The 21836-nt window shown below is 45.6% G+C and overlaps 1 protein-coding gene across 5 annotated transcripts in view; it reads left to right on the top strand.

The window, feature by feature from the left end:
* LOC135384163 (short stature homeobox protein 2-like) overlaps window positions 1-21836 on the top strand; it is a 127165-nt gene that overhangs the window by 23287 nt on the left and 82042 nt on the right. The window contains exon 1 of one of the 5 annotated variants that reach the window (XM_064613384.1): window positions 8725-8872. The exons of the other annotated variants lie outside the window; for them this stretch is intronic. The gene's annotated coding sequence lies outside the window, so the exon portion shown is untranslated. Of the gene's footprint in view, window positions 1-8724; window positions 8873-21836 lie in introns of those variants that run through there. 5 annotated transcript variants of the gene reach the window in all.

Here is a 21836-nt window from a genome sequence, read left to right as displayed (position 1 = left end):
CCGCTGATTTTGACGACGTACGACGTGAGAGACGATATCCGCGTGAGACTGCATCATATGGGACGACAAAAGCGCACGACGAACACTCCCGTGTGGTAGATCCATTAGTCAAGACGGCAGTTTGGTCAGGATACTTGAGGTGCATCATGTCCTCTGCCAACTGTTGAAGAACTAAAGGCGGCACTTGATGCTTTTGAACCTTGAGACCAGGGAGAGACAGGGAGAGTGATGGGAGCACAAGCGACCACGGAGGGGTTAGGGGAACTGTTGGGTGGATTATGAACGGAAGAAGCTTGGGCCTGACATCCATGAGACACTTGAAAACAGCACTTTCACTTCGCCGACAGATTTTTTGCTAGAAGGGGATGACGACGGTAGGGCGTTTGAGGTGCAGGTAATGGCGTATGGTTTCCATAGCCGGTTTCCATGGTTTCCATCCAAGCGCCGTAGGATTACTATTGGTAACTCACGGATGATGATGATGATGATGATTGAAAGAAAAAAACTCACGGGCTTCGGCTATCACCATTCGTGTTTCCGCGGCTCTCGGAACACCGAGACCTCATGCTCCGCACAAGTGTACACCGAAGTCGCTCCTCTTGAGTCTTGAGTAATGTAGCAGGATGCGCAGCTGCGGTTTTGCCGTTCTGAAGACAGTTGGCACGTTTTAACGTATTCTTCCATATTTAGGTCCATTTGAGGCCACCGATATACGTGACGGGTACTCTGTACTCTGACTGTACTCTAAACAATTCCTGGGTCCGTGACTGGTGAGCAATATCAACGATACGTCGCCTCAATGCAGACGGCTGGACTACTCTGTCATCACGTATGACGACTCCCTGTATAACAGGCAAACTTTCTGACACCTTGAAAAAACAATGTAGCGAGGGATTATTCGTGGTCGCCGGCCACCACGTTGAGCCTACGGACTGGCTCACAGTAGAGCGAACACGAACATACAAAACGAACATTAGCATTCGTGTGTTTTTCGTTTCCACATCGAAGAAGTGCATTCGCTTCGACACAATACAATAACCGCATTCTTCTTCTTTTTTCCTGCGTACGCAACAGAGGTGAAAGAACCGGCGGCCGAACGCTGCTCCCCCATATTCCTCAAGCTTTCCCGGCGGTCGAATCTTAACCGGATCTCACCTCCACAAACGAAGCTCATCAGATGGGTGGCTGCGCCCACCAGCTTTTCAATTATTTGATTACAATCTGTTTTGATTAGGCTCTCATTAACGGAGGCGCGCTTCTTTAATTGTTTTGCGGCCGGTCAGCAGTGACCCGCCCCACAACACTGGCGGAACGAGCGCCCATTTAGGGATTCCTTCCTGGCGGTGCAAATGAAAAACCGACCCAGTGTCAAATGGCAACGCGCGAAACGGGCATGGAAGCCAGCCGCTTTGTGTTCTTGCGGTGAATCTCCCTTTCGTTCACTCGCACTAGGTTCGCTCGCGGGGTGCTAATTTCAATTTCGCCGGTGAATAAATTGGGCGGCGAACGAGTGTGTTGCGTCGGTGATGGGGTAATGGAGATTGCGGGTGATGAGATTCATCGTCAGCGCTCCAGTGGGGCGGATCCATTGCGCCGACTAAGGTGGCATAGCTTGATGTTTTTTTTTTCGGCATTGCTTTTCCTTCTTCTTCTTCTTTTACTGTTTTTAAGAGTCGGGGCGTGAAATTGGGTTCGTTTTCTTGCTTATTTCTCTGTTGACTGTGTGCTAGCACCGCGAAGTGACTGTGACTATAAGTCGGTGTGCAGACAAACAGAGAGGCATATCTGTGAGATTAACGATTAGTACGCATGCGATCTGCACCGACATATCCCTCTTGGAGTTAAGCGAAATCACGCTTGTGCCGAGCACAACGTTTCACAAGTAGTCATCAAATCATCCCGCAGACATGAAGACAGAACTCGTATGAAGGAGCAAACGGCAGACAACACTTTTTTGACGCGCACGAAGACACACCTCACGAATGTTTACAAACACGCGAAGAGTTTAAGTTTGAGTTTGATTATAGAAAGAAAGAAAAAAAAAAGAAACGGAAGATATTGAATTCGTCTCCTGACGAATTCTGCTACTCCCACAAAGATCCCCTAAATGGAAGGAAGAAGTCGGTAATGCGTGGTGTAAGCAGTGTGTTAAAAACCAAGTCCATAGATAAGAACGAAAGGAGGAAGAGTCTCTCTTCTGTATAGGCCTCGTCTGATTGGGTTCTCCGAAAACGATTATAATATATACCTAATTAGTTACACATACACATTCACCAAAATTACCTTCACCGCCATAGTATATAAAATTACACGAAATCTTAGTTAGAATCAGACCTCTGGCGGGAATTAATCCCGAATCCTTCAAGCGACGGTGATCTATACAGGGTGTTTCACGAGCGTTCCCGGCTGAACAATTCGTAGACAGGTGGCGCCATTGAAGAACTTCCCTTTTGATAAAGATCCTTGGGACACCGGCCATGAACTGAGTAGTGAGCGGCTCATTAAGATGGATGCACACCAATTAAATAAACATCCGAACTTTTAAATTTCACTTCGCAACTTTACTTCTGTACCACTGCTTTATGTATCGGGACCTTCAACGAAAAATGTTTAGAAGAAACGCGTCGATAAGTAGTGATTTTTCTCTCTTTTTTTGTAATGAATCAGTTCCGGTTTACATATTTCTTGCGCGGAGCAGTGCACCAATGGACTGTTTGGATCAGCTGTCCGGCTGTCAATTTCGTGTTCATCCGCCTGGTTTGCACACCGGGGGGACGGAAGATAAGGAACAGCCGCAAGACTGCAACCCAAGCAGCACAATGTACTGAAAGTCGAGTGCAATATAGGGGTGGACGGGTAGGTGGAAGGCCTTGAGCAGACTCGTATAACTAAAGAACATTGATAAAACGCATACAGTCCACCCCTATTGCACTCGACTTTCAGTACATTGTGCTGCTTGGGAAGAGGTGCTTTGATTAGGGTGCCTCAGGGAGATAGTATTCAGGCACCCTAGCTTTAGTGCTCCTTCTCCTTATCTATACCCGACTAGTACACAGTGCTCGCGTCACGTCACGTCATGTCGCGTCACGTCATTCGTCATCGTCCATGATAAGGGCACGTTATGTCACCTAGGAACGACCAACGGAACGACCTACGGAACGAGTGAACCGCCAGCGCTGTTCAGTTGAGAAGGAATACCAAAGCGTCTCTTGCGGCTGTTCCTATAATCTTCGGTCGTCCTCGTTGTCCGCTCCGTCCTGACGTAGGAGTACTGAGGGCCCAGGCTATCGAATACTCTGAGATTATACCTCTACTATACTTTACCTTACCTTTCCCAACTTCATTCAATGCTACCTGGACTCAGGGATCGACAACTCCCGATGCCACTGTGGATCCACGGACATCGCATATGTCGCTACGCGCCGGCCGAGCAAAAGGCCTTCGAGATAGGTACAACATGATGGACATGCCTACAACATACAACATTTGTTAAACCTCTCCCAGGCTATAGCCATCAGTTTCACGCCTTGTTTTGTGAACTTATTATCGTGCACAGAGCAGGAAGCCTCACGGAGAACACCTGGAAAATATGCTTCAACACCTTGAAATGTGTACGATACTTGTCTGCAATATTGCATATTTTCAAAGCCTCAACCCAGACGTGGACGTGCGGCCCCTTCAAACCCGAACACCGGCCTTCCCCTTCTACCTTCCAAGACATTCCCGGCGACTGCAATGTGACATCGAAGATCGGCGACTGCAATGTGACATCGAAGATCGCCAGCTGCAGCATCACCCTCCAAAGTATCCCGGGGACTACAGAACAATCACAGGAGCCAAGTTCTGCTAGTAAGTACAGAGCGCGCTCTGAGCCAGGGCGGGTTAGGTCAACGAGCTTAGTAAATAGACAGTTCTGGATTACGATCTGCGTTGTCACTTGCTCTCGGTCTTAATCAAAAGCGGATCCCTTATGTTCCGGGAGATTCCATGTAAGATCAGGCAGGCTGATTTCGGGCGTGCATGGTGTCAGATTTTGCTTTGAAGACAGGCTAGAGACGGACGTTTATCGTGTTTCATCTTTTTTTTTTCTTGCTTCTTGGGACACATTGTGTCAAGCTCTAGCCCTTCAGCAACCAAAATATGAATCTAGTAGAAAGTACTGTCTCATTCGGGACCAGAGTTCATTCATGGAAGTGTGTAGTTCCTCAAAAAGTTAACATAGAAACAGATAGCAACATGCTCGATTCATTCTGAATTTCGAGCATGGATAAAGTCGAGAACCACTCTGCGAAATTCCCTGTCTTTAGTCCGACCTTCTTTATCTCCCGTATTTATGTATTTATTTTTCAACATATATTGTTGCCAACTTGTTGCCGTTTCCATTCTAATGGTATATAACCTCCAACAAGAGTAATGCAATTATATGTGATTAACTTTTCCTGCTGCTTAATTACTTTCCGACTCATGTAACTAGTTTTTTTTTTTTTCTTTTGATAACTTACATAACTCTGGTTAGAATGTTGTAGGGGTCACGGTACGCCCGCAAGTCATTTCTACGTCTAGGGTGAAAATGTTCATGATTTTCAAAACCGATATTTTATCGCGCACATATACATGTGCGTGGTTCAATGCGAGCGCACAAGCTGCGAAAATTTTTAAGAATATAACACCCGGAGAATGTACAAGCCCTTCAACCATCGTGGCGGGCGAACAGACCGTGATGGCCTTATGCGTGGTTCACACTACAACTTCTCTCCGTTGCGGTTACGGTGCGGATCCAGTGCGCAGGCGGCTGTCGTACGACACGCTGTTCAGACATATCGTTCTTGATACGTCAAACGCTTGTGGTTGACCAATCACGTCTCCATTCCACAGGCAGCCATGAACGGGCAACGTGATGTGGTCGGCGAAACTTTGAGCGTGTATTGAAGCGTATCTGCGTCATACAGAGCGCGTAAACTGGCCACTTGTTGTTCAAATGGCAGCAGCCATGTTAGAAAAGCACGCGACAGCACAGCAGTGATGCGCTTGCGCGGAGCGCGCTCGCTCATTGGTCAGCTGCATCTCCGCAGGTAGCCCGTACCGCATGGAGTTCGGTCGAGCTCAACTCTTGCGGTGCGTGTGCTTTTCGGAGTGTCGTGCTTCGTTGTCATGACAACCGTGTCGCGCCGCATCCGTAACGCATGAAAATGCAACAGTGTGAACCAAGCATTAATAATAATTTTCGCAATTACGTAAGCTCATCTCTCATTAATGAACAACCTTCCAGGCACCGCCGAGCAACAGAAAGTACAGCGCGGAGCGCCTTTGCGGGACAAACGAACCTCCAAAAGCTGCCAGTCACCGCGAAAACCATTCTCTCCCCGCGACAAACATCGGCCGCGTCAACAGAATATCCACAGATGAACACGTCGCCGGAACAAAAAAGGCATTCAATGGTAAAATCTCGGCTTTCTCGAAACCGGCATTCTCTTCCCCCATCGCGACATGGCCGTCCAGAATAACAAGGCTCACTGCCTTCCTGTCTGCTACACAGGAGTGGGGGTGCTATAATCTGGTTGAGAAGGGGGGGGGGGGGGGGGTAATGGCTCTGCTCCATCGTTCATACGATTGTGTGCGCGGCGCTCGTCGTGCAAGCGTATAATTTGGGGCTCGCGGGAACTCCGCCCAAAGATTAAGCCCCGTGGTGTTGAAATTACCGGGGGGAGCCGACAAGTGGATGACGCCCTGAGAAATTCGAGGCCCCGATTTAATAAGGCACGAATCAATGGCCCTGCGTTGCTCGCACGACGCCGGTCGCTCATTACAGCGACGTGGCGCCCTTATAGAAAGCTACGAGAGAGAGAATCACACGTATTTGTTTCAAGGCTGAAGATTCTGGCTCCCTTTTTTAGATTGATTTGGGGATATCTTCTTGGTTGCTTTGAGAGAAGAGCTATATAGACGCGTAGTGAAGACACAAGGTATCGCAGAATAAATACAGGATTAGGGTTATATAGGAATGTACAGGGTGTTACCCTATAAAAGTCTACCCGCGCCGGCATGCCGTGCTCGCCAATTACTCAATGCAGGCGGTACAATGTGTTGCCTACGTATAAAACTCATAAGGACATTCCGTCATGGTAAATATCGAAGTGATTGAGCACCGTAACGCAAAGTTATAGTGCAAAACGTGAGGTTCCCGTAGCCAAAACAGCCAAGATGGCTCTTCTCAGTTAGCAGACGACATCCCTTTTGGGTGTCGTCTGCTGAGTATGCGTCGGCATTTTTCGTTCCTCACGTTGCTTACTTCTGAGCAAAATACGACAGTTACACGAAAGCGAAATGAATACTGCAGTTCCATCCGGCTGGCAGGATATGCGACACGTTGTCATGTGGGGAGCAGCATGTCAAGTGCTCTTCTCAACGCCGCCATCTTGTTTGTTTTGACTATGGGAATTGCACGTTTTGAGTTATAACTTCGTGCTGCGGCACTCAATCACCTTGAAATTTACCAAGATTAATCGTCCTTATGAGCTTTATATAAAGATCGGACAATGTGCCACCTGCATTCAGTAATTGGCGAATACGGCATGACGGCACGGGTAGACTTTTATAGGGTAACACCCTGTATAATACAGGGTTAGTCTAGCAAACGTTACACATTTTGATCGCATCGTAAAAATAGAAGACGGGGTTTATCCTACACCAAACTTTGCAGACTGGTAGCCATTTGTGTGAAGTTTTGTTGGAATTTTTTGTGAGCATTATGGTCCTGTAGAAGAAAAATTAAAAATCGAGCAAAATTTCACTCTATGCATTTTCTATGGCCTATCTCACTCAAAAGCCGCCATTATCTGCTGCGTGTGCTTCATTTTCATTTCACCACACACAGGTGGCACTAGCATACAGAACAAGACTAGAACAAGGGGATTGGTGCGTAACGTCAGAATCGCCATGTGACATCGTTGTAGGCAGCGCTACCTGTGTGAAGTGATCTGAATGTGAAGCAGACACAAGAAAAAATGGCGGTGTTTGCGTGGAATAGGCCATTGAAAATGCACGGGGCGAGATTTTGCTTTATTTTTAATGTCCTTTCTACATGACCATAGCGCTTACAAAAAATTCGAATGAAACTTCAGGTAAATGGCTATCAGTCTGCAAAGTCCAGGATGAATCAAACCTAGTCTTCTATTTTTACAGTGCGATCGAAATGTGTAACGTTTGCTAGAATAACCTTGTAGGAAGGAGAAAAAAAAAGTGAGAGAGGGAATGAAAGGTCGAAATCATGGTTTAATAGTCGTTCTCACCGAGTGGTTCTGACATTATGGTGCATGCAGACTTGGGTCTGTTTTAAAGATATACTCTAGTGTAGCGTGCGCTCAGAGAATTCGCGGAAGGACACTGGAAAAACTTCCGTTCAGCCTAGAGATGCGAAGTCCCGAAAAAAAAACAAAAAAACAGTTGGTTTCGTTTTTTTTCCTCGCCTCCGGAAAAATAGCGTAAAATTTCCAGGCGACAAAATTCAAAAATATAAATTTTCGTGCCTTTGATACGTTCCAACCCGCCAACAGTGCCTTAGGTGAGTCTCATGGGATGCTCTGCTCTGCATTTATGCCCAGAGGATGAACTTTACTCAAGCTTCTACCTCATTGTATGCTGTGGCTTGGTCGGCAATGCTTCGGCTATTTTTTCGGAAAAAGCCGAAAAATAAAACGTATTTTTTTTCGAGCGATTCCAAATTTCCGGAAATTTCGCATCTCTGGTTCTGCCCAACATACAGACCGCTGTCGAACCACGCGCGTACCGAACAAACTTCGACGTCGTCGCCAATTATGGTACACTTCATCGTCGTTTACAACACGTTGTAACAGACACCGTTCTCAAATACAAAAATTAGGGTTTTTTTTTTTTAAAGGATCGCTTTGGAAATACCCGGCGGCAGTCATTCAGATTGTATTATTTCGACCTTTTGAGAGAAAAAAAAGGGTGTCTGCCATTTTTTAACAATCAATGCGAACTGTAACGTATCCGAAACGGGGCGTAGTGTGTGTTGTAATCACGTACGAGAACCATACCTGCGAAGGTGGACCCCTTTATCACGGACAGCAACTCTATCTTACATAAGAACCCTCTCTCAAGGGCATATGCCACCCATTTTCAATATAAATCAAGAGAGAAAACGATATCAGTCGCAATGATTATCGGCTATAATAACAGGTTTAGGTTTTGAACTTTGAAATGCTCAACGGCCCTGAAAGCTTTTATCGATGCTTCTTTGTCAGGTGAACCGCTTTGCCATTGGACATCAAAGGGAGCGTTGCGACTGACCAAATAAGTTGTGGTGTCACACTATTTAAGCAATTGTGCTACACAAACGCGCACGTGTAAAAAAAAAAAAAAGAGAAACGAAAATCACCGATTTAGAGAAGATTGCTCACAACGTTTCGTTCGTTCTCGAATTCTCTTTCCAGCACGTCTTTAAGTCACGTTTCATTCATTTTTATATGACTTTGTTTACATAAATAAGTTTATGAAAATAAATTTATAAGTTTATTCATTCATGTAAGAAAATCGCTGTTTTCTCAGGAGATGGATGTTCTCCCTGGTGTTACACTATTGTACACATTTCATAATGTCTGACTTACAGCCCTGAGGTTGACATTTTCCCAGCCACATCGTATCGTAAGTATATCTCGGTGCTACCTTTTCAGCGGAAGCCAAACTAAATATGACGTATTTCAGGGCTGTCGCGTTCGACGTGTCAGACTGAGGTTCCCTTGCGGTGTGGCAGCACAAAGAGCGGCTTAAACCAGTACTTAAGCCGGATTCAGAGAGAGCCGGCTAATCTCCCCTGCTAATCCGCTTGACTCCTGTCGGCAGCTCAAAAGCGGTAACTCTGCCTCTGCGGAAGCTGTTTCACCCACTAAGAATAGGACCCGGTTCTTTCCTTTGTGCTTGTGACCAGCTGAAACCGTTTTCCCGCTCGTTTTGGTTGATGGGATCCCTGTCTTTTCTTTATTCTTTTTTTTTTTTTTGCCTGTTGCTTTGTATGGCCGATTCGAATAGGATAGTTCAAGCTGTGAGCTGTGTATTTTTTCCGTTCTCTTTTATATATTCGTGACGCTTTCCTTGTTTCGATGAAAAAATAATCGAGGAAGAGCTTATTGTAGAGGGACTGTTTCACGTCTCATTACCCAATAGCAATCACGAAGCAGTTTCCGGGTTCTCAGGACGCTGAATAAGGGGGGTTTGATGATGTAATTCTCGTTTATCGCTTGTGATGATTGATTGATTGATTATTTAAAAGAAAACCAGGGAGAAATTGAACTCGCTTGTGTTTCGCTCGTCGTGTATGCATTACGAACTATATACTCCAACTCGATGTTTTGACGCAAGTGTAACACACGAGCCCTCACTTACTAGGCATTTGCGATGCGATTTTGAGAGAAATGGGCATCAGAACAGCAACATTTTGAACAGGATACACTGGAGCTGTCGGGTGATTTTGAGATGAAAATTGCATTCAGCTATACCGGGTGTTTCAGTTAAATCCCCGGGCTAAATAATTCGCGAACGGGTGCACCAATCCACGAACTTTCTTTTTTACAAGTATCTGTCCGATACCACCTACAAGATGCACACCGTGTGAATGAGTGGGAGGCGCTCATTATTAAAATAAAAATGCAAATGAGTTTCGTAAAAAAGCGCAACTTCTGAAGCAGGGCGCTGTCGGCATTAAAATGGGTACTACCCCTTTTGGGACCTTCAGTGGACACCTTTCAGAGAAAAATCTGCCACCGAAGCGGGTCATTTGTTGCAGTAATTAATTGGTTTCGGTTTACGTATTTTTGTCGCGGCTGGTCGCGGCGCACAGATACTTGTAAAAAAGAAAGTTCGTGGATTGGTGCACCCGTTCGCGAATTATTTAGCCCGGGGATTTGACTGAAACACCCGGTATATTAAGTGACTATAACTGACGTGAAGATGTGAAATACAGTGTTTCATCTCGCAGCGACTGAGTGTTGGGTTCGTGTACTACCATCTCCCTGTACTGTCTGAGGGGTTTCCTGGCCTTTCCCGCAGGCTTTCGAGACGAATGTCGGGGCAGTTCCTTTTTAACTCCACCCATGATGCATATTAACCCCCTTTTGTCTCCTACACCTTCTTGCAATCCTCTCTCCATCTTTCCAATCTCTGCACATCACCCATAATCACAGTTGCCTCGCGGAGATTGCAGAAGACGAGTGTGCTTCTAAGAAAACGGTCAAGCTCTCGGGTACCGTCCACAGTATCTGAAACTTGTAACAGACTGTCCGTCTTTCGTATAAACTCTAAGAACATAACATCATGACATTACACGCTCCGCGCCAGCCATTGCGACAAATGATATAGTTATTCCCTCAGGAATTGACGAGAAAACATTTTTGCGACGATTAGTTCCACGTCCTAATTCGCCACAAAAAGGAGTACGACTCCCATTTCCAACAAATCAGGAAGGACAACAACAGTACCATTTTGAATTACGGTTGGTTCTTGGCGTCTGTTTCAGTGAAGGCCAAGAATTGTACGAGGTAATATATACCGTTATCGCTCCTCGTTTTTTTTTAAGTGCGAGATGTACGCCTTTTTGTGGCAATTAGGACGTGGTATTAATTGCCACAGAAAGGCTTTCTCGTTAATTCAGAAGCAATAACAGTATCATTTGTCGCAATAGAGTTTGTCGGGGTACAGTCTAAGCCTGGCGATGAAACTCCCCCATCATAATCATGAAATAATGTTGTTTTTCTGTGTTTCTGTCAGCTCTCACAAAAAGGCGTACGACCCGCTCTTTAGATTCGATAAATGTGTGATTTCTTTCTTCGATATCAAGTTTTCTTTGAAGAGTGCAAAGGTCTATGTATGGGTGGTACAACAACAACAACAACAATAAATGAAGAAGTGATGATGACATGGGATGTTTCCCCGTGGTAGCCACAGGACACTACCCCATTTCACAGTGGTTAATATGAGAGGATGAATTATGGTGAGAATGAAGCAACGACAGGTCGGAGTTCTGTTTAGAGCTCTTCAAGGAGTCCAGTGGCCTGCATGAAAACGAAAAGGGAGCGAAGAGCCCGGCACTGATGTTCAGGGGAGCTCCATGGGCCAAGTACTTTGGACAAGCTGAATGGTCTATGGTCGAGGAGTTCAAGTTGGCGTCGAAGTACCCGGCGTTCACACGTGTACCGCTCACAGTCCTCGATGACATGGGGGATCGTAGCTGGGGTGCGGCAAGCTGGGTGGTAATAAACAACAACAACATATAAATTTAATTAAGTTTATCTCTCTCTCTCTCTCTCTCTCTCACTCTTTCTATAAATGTGCCAAATCTGCGCATAAATGCCCTTCTTACGAAGTTCTACTCCACACACGTCCAAAAAAAGTTGCAGCGAAAAAGCTGACTCGCGTGCTGTCACTTTCCTCTCCTGGGACTTGTTTGAGGCACGCATACTTTGCAGAGGTATGAAGGCGAGAGGAAGAAAGAAGGTGTTCGTGACCCGGACCTCTTAACTGTCCATGCAGCTGGCTATAACGATTATCGCGGGCGCCAATGAAGAAGGCAGCTGCTCATATACCCATTATACGCCACCCCCAATTATGCAGCGCTACACAACTGGTGAAGGATATAGACGCGAGGAACCCACCTCGCTCATAATTGCGACTCGCAACGTGAAAATGAAAATGTGAGACGGATCGTCGTCGCTTTTCAATATCTTTGTATCTACACGGAACTTTTGGGAACCAGCGGGGTGCATGGGGATGCCCTAGCTTTATTTATTGACCGCTAGCACGAACTCTACCTTAGAATCATAACTGCTGAAATCGTCCTGGTATTCGAAATGGTTCCCTTAACACGGCGGTCCTGAACCTATGTTGTTCGAGGGAACTCGACTTCTAAGGAATCTATTGCCACACAAGAGACCTCTCCCAGTTTGGAAACAAATGACGTCATAGTGTTCGACAGCGCCACCAATTTGGTAGACTTGAACTACGCTGGAAGCCAGGGGCGAACAAGGTCCCGCCCGAAAGCCACGGTATTGAGGGGATTACGATGGTCCTTGAGAGGGACGCGACCTTCGGCCCTACTTCTCTTTCAATAGGAGGCAACGAACAAGTGCACATTTATGGAACCGGTATCACTACGGTATCACAACGGTTTCACTTTGTCTACCAACGTCATGATGATGTTTCTCGGGTAGAGGTCACTAGTGGGCAGTGTAAACACATGCAACAGATTGGAGCCTCTGGACAACAGTGATGTCAGTGGAGTGCCTGTCATATTGCTTCGCGTTAGTCAGGTATTGATACTTACTCAGGGAGAGCCTCATACCAGCTTGTTTGTCAGACCTATATATCTGTACTTCGTTTTCAGATACACACCGTACTGGACAATGCTAGCTTGCCCTTGTAAACTACTGAAACCTCTAGACCTCAGAGGAAACGGGATGCTCGTTGAAACAAGTGTGGAAACTGGAAAATCCAAGAAGTCGATTGAATAGTTGCAGTGGAACAAAAGACACCAGCAGTTGAATTCGAACCCACACCCTCGATTGCCGGCATTCAGAGGGTATGGGTTCAAATCCCACTGTTGGTGTCTTTTCTTCGGCTGCCATTATTCAATTGAAGTATGCAAGTGGGCATTGTGAGGCTTGCGTTGTGTTTGTCCTTCTACGTTTAATTGCCTCATCTACACCTACGGTACCCTTGAAGTCCCTCATTTTCGAATTTCAGCTTGAAAGTCATGTCGCTGCACAGCACGTGGTACTTCTTTTCGACTTCAGCACAGTCGCGGAGGGTACCAAGCCTGGCCGATGGCGAGCCTTGACATGTACTCCAGTTCCGCTATCGCGGGAACTCGACGGTATCGTACTCGCTGAACCCATAGGTTCAGAGGGACCATGGTTGAGAAACACAGGGCATCGCAAAGGTGCGGTAAAGCAGTGGAGGTGCAATCTCGAAAAATGTATCAATTCAACATCCTGAGCCCTCAGTACTTTAACGTCGCAATGTTCGTCCCAATTACCACTCGTAGCTCTTCAGAAAATTTAAATTGAAAATAACGGGCAACACTGCGTCGAAGTGGTCACCAACTACTCGTTGCTCGCCAAATATGGCGGCAAAAACTACATTGCGCGCTGACAACGCTGGGTCTAAATAGGAAGAAGTTGGCTACGTGTGTGGGCTACGTATATAGCCATCAGGAGCGGATCATCAGTCGGAACCATAGATCACTGTTGCTTGACGAATTGTGCATTACTTCCCACCAGACGTCGCATCGAGCCGTTTACCGGAATGCCATAGCAAATGAAAACTATTAAGTGTTCTATGTCACACGTATAACTTATGCTATGTGTTTGCAAGCAACAAGCTGCTAGTCTACGTCATCAGTCTAAACTGTCTTCTGTACGGTACTTCTTTACGGTGCTTCTGTCTGTCTGCTGGTAGTTCCTAAACACAAATACTATTCGAAGCAATGTGGCAAAAGGAAACATGAAACACTGATATTGCACTGATGAACTGACGGGCATTTGACTGGATGTGGTGATAACATACCTGCGTATACTGGTGCGAAAATGCCTATCAGTTTTCAAAGCTACAGGAAGCACATTCCAGAGTTTGACGACATATGCCCAAGCAGTACAATGTACTTAAAGTCGAGTGCAATGGGGCTATACAGGTGGGTGGAAGGCCTTGCCTTGGGTGGAAGGCCTTGGAATAGGAATGCCTTGAACAGACCCATGAAACTAAAGAACATTGATAACACACATACCGTCCACCCCCATTGCACTCGACTTTGAGTACATTGTGCTGCCTGGGTAGCATTGCAGTAAACGACCGCTGTAGACGTTATGAAATCGAAAACTAAAACAAAAAACAAAAAAAAAACAAGATTAACAGCACTTCTCTTGTTCCTGCCACACAATCTAAAGGCCCCAAGCAGCGCAATGTAGTGAAAGTCGAGTGCAATAGGGGTGGGCGGGTAGGTAAAAGGCCTTGAACAGACTGGTGAAACTAAAGAACATTGATAAGACACATACCGTCCACCCCTATTGCACTCGACTTTCAGTACATTGTGCTGCTTGGGAAGTACGGATACGTGTGTTATTATTGATTACACAATGCATTAGCCTAAGATACCACAGGCGAATCAGATCAGGAAAGCGTAATATGTTGTGCTTGATAAATAAATTGGACGGAGGTTGCAGAGTGTGTGAAAAAGTTATCAATCTTATCATTTTTTGTAACTTGAACAGACCGTCAAGAAGGATGGGAAATGTGTTCCTTGAGGAAGTTACACAGTAGGTCAGATGCGATTCGACTAGGCTGAAGTACCGTAGCCTATAGTAACGTGCACCGGGAAACATTGGCGGGCCAAGAACATGGCATGGCAAGAACTTATCTTTTTCTCGACGTATTCAACGTGTGGCTTCTATGTCAATGACGAGTGGAGCAGGACACCAAGATGCCACGTGTTTATTGCCTATGATAGGTCTGTGTGAGACTATGCTGTTAATGACTTTGGACATCAAGGTGAGCAAATATTAGTCTACTGCCCCTGTGCATCGAGTTTACGTGGCTGTAAACACCACGAGAACAGCACGGCGCGGAAATGAAGGGCCTAATTTTGCATTATTTTCATCACAGAAAAAGAATAGACGATACTTAAATTGAAGCGCCCGTTCACGTTCATTTTGCGAAGCTTCTATGTCCGCCATTGTACGGACGCGCATATGCAATGTGAAAGCGCCTACTGTCTTCCACTGCGTGAACTTGAACTGTCCACTCTGCATAGGAATACGCCATCTAGTTGTTTCATCCAGCCTTTCTGCTTTGACAGCACCCACATCTCACTAGTAAACGCCACTGTGTCGCTGGCAGATATGCCAGGTTAGGGTCTACCCTATGCCAGGCAAAAGTGTTATATGGATTATTCAGTCTGCTATTGGGAATCTACAATTATGTCCAGATGAAGGCTACGGTAGTTCAGACCGTAGACAGAACATGCCTGTCGTGAGTCATTCAGGTAATTCAGCGCGTATCTCATGCAGAGGTACTGCGCATCTGTACTGGTACTGGAACACCGTATTTTCATACCATCATTTATCTGTTGTTTTTGATGCAAAGGTCCATTGGCAGAACGAAACCTGACCCTGTTGGTCGGAAATGCCGCGATACTCATCACGTTTATATCCCAGCACAGGACTTTCATTTGAGCCGAACGATATGGTTTCCTTATTTAGAAGTCGCCTCCATGGCGCAAATGAGTGCATTAGCCTTTTTCGTTTAGAGGGCGGTCATAGGCAGAAAATAACCCGTTTTACCCTCGTGCGCTCGGTAATTATCCTCGTCGTAAATTAATTCATTATTCAACGCCTGTTCCATTACGCTGTTTGATATGCATATAGACCTTCATGTTGTGCCCCCGTAACACTGGCGCCAAGTGGACATTATGTACGGGGCCAAATTGATTAACGAGAACCAAGAGAGTTTCGTTCGCTTCCTCGTGACCGTTTTGTACGACATTAGAATTGATGCAGGTACAATTACTGACAAGTGTGAACGACACAATGTACAGCCGATGTCATGTGATATGATATCGCGAACGGTGAGAGCCATAGATGACGTCACTTCCGGGTGCTTGTGGTGGTGGTGGTGCTGGTGAAAGGGTTCGCCGTTGTCAGCTTCACAGAGGTGGGCAACGTCACGATCGACGCCCTGGTGGAATGTGCGTCCTGGGCCGGCTTCTAAGGGAACTGTGCCGACATATGTCTGAAAGCGTCTGAGAAAAAACCCAGGAAAAACCCTAGGCAGCACAGCCGGCACCGGGATTCGAACCCGGGTACATCCCATGCAGTCTCGACGTGCTAACCACTGAGTGCACGCAAGCTGGTTCCGCGAATGTGGGTCCGGTTACTCCACGACACTTGAAGCTTAGTGCTCAATGACGGCCTGCATGGGATTGTATAGGCGAAACAGAAAATTTAAGATGTGAACAACAACTTTATTTTGAGATGAAACAAGTATGAAATGTGAACAAGTATAGCACGGAACGTAATGAAAATATGGAATTCTTGTCGTACGAATGCTCGAAAACAAAGTCACGTGATGAGTTCCACTTTTGACGTCCGTAAGCTCCGGTGTCCGTTTCAACGTCCCGAAAATATCTGATTAGAACGCGAGGCGCTCGTTGCTTGAATTATGGCTCCCACGGCCCTAGAATTGCGTCTACACTGAAAGGGCGGTCGTCCACTGCTGCTCACAGTCATAATCCAGATCTGAGACTATAGATACTACTGTCGTGGATGACGTCATATCGGTAGATCTGTGGAACATCCGAGAGCTTCTCAAAGTGCGCTGAAATTATAAGATTAGGGCAAATATCGTTCAGTGTTCCCTCGCTCAAGACAGCGCGTGTACTTGCGAGTTGCGACATGCAATATGGCATTTGCAGCGTCTTTCGAACATGCGGTGTTCAAATTAGCAAGCGGAATCATGCCGAAGTAACTATAGGCCTGCCAATTTTGGATTCAACATTCTCTCGTTAAACACTGAAATAAAGTTAAAATCCGGGTGAGTTGGTGATGCATATTAAGAGCGATAAAAAAAAAAACCCTCAGTGCAGTAAAGTCCCCTCAGTGCGAGGGTACGATAAAAAGGACAAAGGACAGATAAACACAGCACTGTAACAGCAGTCCTGTGTTTGTCTGTCCTTGGTCCTGTGGGTTTTATCGCTTTTAATTCTCTCGTTATTTGTACGACATTGCAAAAGATTACATCAATAAGCGATGTTCGTAAAACTTGCCACTTGTATCACGTGTACTTCGCATGTGTTTCCGGAAATACTGTGAACCCTCGTTAATATGACCCCCGATAATATGACATATATGACGCTTTACGACCATACTCCTGGGGAACAATGCAGTGAAACCAGACATGTACAGAATGCCGCAAAAAAGTATTTGAAATAAGATACAGAGTACATAAGCGAAAACGTATTTGAAATACAGTACAAATTACTTACGAATAAACGTATTTAGAGTAAAATACTAAATACTTGAAAAAGTAATTAAGATACTCACAAGATACTTTCTTACTTTCAAAGTTTGGAACTCGCTTCCACCTTATATTCATACTTGTAATTCGTTAGTGGTTCTCAGGAAGATGATTCATGATTATTTCATGGGTGAAAGCGCTGTGTAATTGTCGTTGGTGCTTTACATATCACGTGTTGACTCTTCATGTTGTTGATATTGGTGTTTTCTTCTTTGATTGAAAGGTCCTGGTCCTGTATGAGTCGTTTGTAATACTAATTATTTTTTATTTTGTGTTTCCTAGCGATCACTGTCGTATGTCAGCTTGAGTTGTATTCATACAATATTGGATCAATTCCACGCCTATGGCGTTTGATCCTTCTAATTCGTGCCGTATAATGCATTCAATTTCTTTACCCCATTTTGTATGGCATTACCTCTGTACAAGCTGTAAAATAAAACATTTGAACTGAACTGAACTGAACTTACTCTGCATAAGGAACAGACACCACGATCACGATAGCCTTTTCTCTGTTTTGGCAACGCTTTCGAAATAGGGCTTCGGATCAGGCCAAGGAAGTAAAGGCGCAGCCTTCGTGTGGGGCTCCATCCTGAGATGTGGGGGGATATGTTTATTAAGAAAAAAAAGAAAGGAAAGGTTAGCCAGGCAAAGAGCCGGCTTGCTATTCCGAAAAAAAAAAGGGGGAAGGGGCAAACGAAAAAGAAAAGGAAGGAAAAAGAAAAAAAGGGGGATCGAAACAGAGGAAAGAAAGAAAAACAAAAAGCAACAGAAAGAAAGGAAAGGGAAAGAAAACAAGAAGAAAGGAAAGGAAAATAAAATAGAAACGAAAAGAAAGAAAGGAGAAACACAAAGAAAGAAAAGAGGAACAACAAGAAAGAAAAGAGAAACAGAAAGAAAGAAAAGAGAAAGAAAAAGAAAGAAGAGAATAAACACTAGCACAACGTTACATGCCTGAGATGTGATCATGCGCGCAGCCAACAGTGACTGAAAACAACCCTTAGAAGTCGTCTCCCAATATGCTATCTTTCAAAGCTGAAGGGGGTTCAGCACTCAGGTCTATGGCATATCCCAAAAGCAGGTCCGGAACTCACCGAATTCCAGAAGCGGTTATACCATCGACCTGAGAGCCACTTCTGGCATGGAAACCGACCGGAGGTACCAGTCCCGGTTTGTTTCTGGCTCACAAGAGTGTTGTAGGGAATCCCATATTCCACGCATGAGCAGAACATCCAAGAGGATTAACATGCATCCTGCTACACCGTATACACGCAGAGAGAACACAAATTGTGAGGTCATATCTCTTGACTGCCCTACCCTGACCTATCATCGGTAGGATGAGGAGGAGTGAAAAGTCAGGGCAGGCATTTTTGGGAAAAAAATCCTCACGAGTCTATGAGCCAGAATAATGAAAGTAATTGAAACACGGAGTAGAAAATATTAAAAAAGTATTTAAATTAGATTACAAGATACATTTCTTGAAAAGTAATTAGCAAGATACAAAATACTGAAAAAAAAACTATTTAAATTACTGGGTAGAAATCCAGCGAACCGGTAGAGATGTAGGAAGGGAGTTGCCTCAGGACAGAAGCCGCCAATATTTCGAGGCAACTCCCTTCCTATTTAAACTACTGTATTTCAAATACAATACACAAGATACGTACATGTCTGAGTGAAACCTGCAAATCCCCCCCGTTAATATGACAGTTCCGAGTTATGACCAAAATTTTCGGGAACGACCATGGTCATAATAACGAGGGTTCACTCTACATCGCGCGGCAAGTAACTCCTTGAAGTTAACCCTGTTTTCCCATCATTCGCAGCCAGATTCGAGGGAAGTTATTTGGTAGGGTTTTGCTGTTTTTCTTGGGTTTTCTTCAGACGCTTTTGGGCAGATGTCAGGGCAGTTCCTCGACTATACGACCGCGGTTCAAGGAGCACTCTCTCCTGAACAGCATGCTTCCATAACGGCAGGCATAGTGCAACTGAAACAAAATGGTCACCGCTGAGAATGTGCACTAAATGGCTCAGTTTTTTTATTCCGTGCATTTATTGATTGCGTGTTGTGTACATGCCCATGTATTTCCTAAATGTATTTGCTGTTGGTATTTGTTAGTTTCCCTTTTGAAAACGACGGGGCGACTAAGGGAACACCAGTGCACAAAGTGAGACGACAATAATCAAGAGCACTAATACAGAGTGTACACACGGTTAGCGTGCGTTCTGTACCAGTTCCTGGCAAAGCTTGCCGACATTTGCGAAAAAAAAATTAAATTCGACATGACAATGAAAAACGCCGGAGACGCCACCGTTCCAGATTATGGGAGCCAACGCGGAAGGGCACCGTGAATATGATGAATATAAGAATGAATATATATGAATTCGATCCCGTGCCTCCAACCAATCCTGTCGTTCAGAGAAGTTAGCTCCTTGTACAGATTTAAAGAAGAATAACCTTGAGCTACGACCATAATGTATCTTGGGCAAAACTGGTATTCAAACGACCATTCACGAGAGGAAAATAAGAGAGAAAAATTCACGTATAGCACAAATCATCCTCACTCCCTACAATTAAGACGTCGACACGAATTGCCACATGTTCGAGCGGCGTCATGTGCCAGCGGGCTGCACGAAGGCACCCGAGGGACTTCAGCGTGGACGCATTTATCACTCGCGACGCGCTGCATTTTCCAGTCATGAGGTACATCGTAGAGGAAACGTCTCTTTACAAGAGGGAACATGTGTCGCCTTCGTGTTTAGACAGCACAGTTAGGTTCCTACTCAGCGTTGCATGCTTGGACCGATCAGTCAGGAGAAACTGCGCTGGCAGCACTACAAGCGAACTCACCCTCCGTGAAGCCGCCGTCAGAGGCGAAAGATGCCGCTCGGAAAAGGCGAGCCGCCTCCGTAGGGCATGTATGGAACGTGGTACTCCGAATGATGAAACGGTAATTATGACGTAAAGACTACTTGAAGCGCGCCTAGTTTACGTAATAGGCCGATAGCTCAGTTCCGCTTTTGCCGATAATGCATGCTCAAGGATGGAAGTAGTCAAGGATGAATCCGCCAGGCCATTCAAGTGTTTTCACGGCATCTGGTATCCCGCCTTTTATTACCGGATGATGACTTCATTTCTATCTTCATGCTGTCGAAATCTGGTACGCTGTTGCTGATGAAGAAAATCTTTCCTGTCACGGAGATGAGACCACGTCTAGAAAGTTTAGCATCACGTCTTCAGTTACATCTAGCCCCGTCCTTCCAATGAACCTCCGGAAAGAACACGGACATTTTACTTCCCTTTCGCACAAGAGTTCCCGACGGGTAAAATTTACTCGGAATTTCGACAATTTCTAACGCTTCCTCGCAAATTTGTTTGGTGACGTCACTGGTACTCTTTGTAGAACGCGTCTCTGAAATCGAGACCACCATAAGCGTTGTCAGCGGAACATCGCAATGTTCCGCTTTCAAGTCGGCGCAAGAGGCACCGCAGCCTCTTTCCCAATAAAACAACTGAGTAAAGAACACAAAAGAGGAAGATGAATGACGGCGGCGCTCTGCATAAAATGTGCGAGCGGAAACACGCGCCACAGCGACCCCTGAGAGGCTTCGGCGCGTCAAGTGGCCCGGCTCCATTGTATCGAAGATGAGAAGCCATGCGTCAAAGGGGGCGGAGCGTGATGGATGGACACTCTAGCGACGCACTCTCATCTAATAAAAGCAGCGCCACTCGTTTGTCTTGGGCGTCGGAAGCGGACTGTCTTGGTTTCCCTACTCTTTGCGTAAGAGTGGGAACGCCCACCAAACCGCAACGCGGTCCACACTACAGCGTTTGTTTAATTTTCTTTTTTCTTGGACAGTGTTTACGATGCATGCATGATGACGACTGCACGTCGATGATGTGATGGCCAGACGAAGTTGATGCTTGGATAGGTTTCTTCCCTATACTTTATTGTGCCTCTTTAGAGATATGGATCGTATGAACTGAGACATGAAAGCAAGTTACGTAAAAGCAGTGAGGAAAGCAAGTTTGTTTAAATAATGATGTCGGCGATGGAGATTGGGTGGGGGGTGGGGTGGGGGGTAAGTGAAGAGAAGGCTGGTTACCGGACCGAGTCTGAAACTAAACTGAAAGTTCCATCATGGACGCTAATGTTATACGAGACGATCGATGTTCAGACAGTGAAGTACTTCACTCCCCCGATATTGTGACGAACGTCGCTCAAACTCTACCTGGAATAGACCAGTGGGGAAGTACATACGTGCGTGCAGGTGCCTGTCCTACCATTTGTTTATTTTCTTGATGCCGCATTGTCTTCATATCTGTTATCCTCGGAATGGGGAAGTTACGGCTATTAATGAGAGCATGTTGCGTGAGAGAACGCCGTGTAGTACGGCGGGAAAAAGGGTGTAAGCGCAAAATTTTCCTTCCTTCCTGTAACAGAACAGCACACTGAAAATCTCACTGCACCGAGAGACATCAGATGCCTTATCGGTGCTAGGCTTCCATTTACTGCCTTTGCTCGACGAAAAAAAAAAAAAAAAAAGAACTGTAACGGAAGTTTCTGACCACCTGTGATGTGTCGGTCCCTAAAAGAAGGCCGCAGCAGCAGTTTCCACGACATACTGTTGTTCTGATTGAGCGCTCGGCAAGAAACAGTCCACTGGAGCCGTCGGCACGAGATCTCGCAACGTCATCGGCCTCTATAGCGTCTCAAAAAACGCGTAACGTGGACGAAATACACAGCACTATTCCAAAACTAGTA

The sequence above is a fragment of the Ornithodoros turicata genome, chromosome 2, assembly GCF_037126465.1.
Source record: "Ornithodoros turicata isolate Travis chromosome 2, ASM3712646v1, whole genome shotgun sequence".
Lineage (NCBI taxonomy): Eukaryota > Metazoa > Arthropoda > Arachnida > Ixodida > Argasidae > Ornithodoros > Ornithodoros turicata.
Note: the sequence above shows the minus strand (reverse complement) of the source record. Positions and strands in the feature narration are given on the sequence as shown.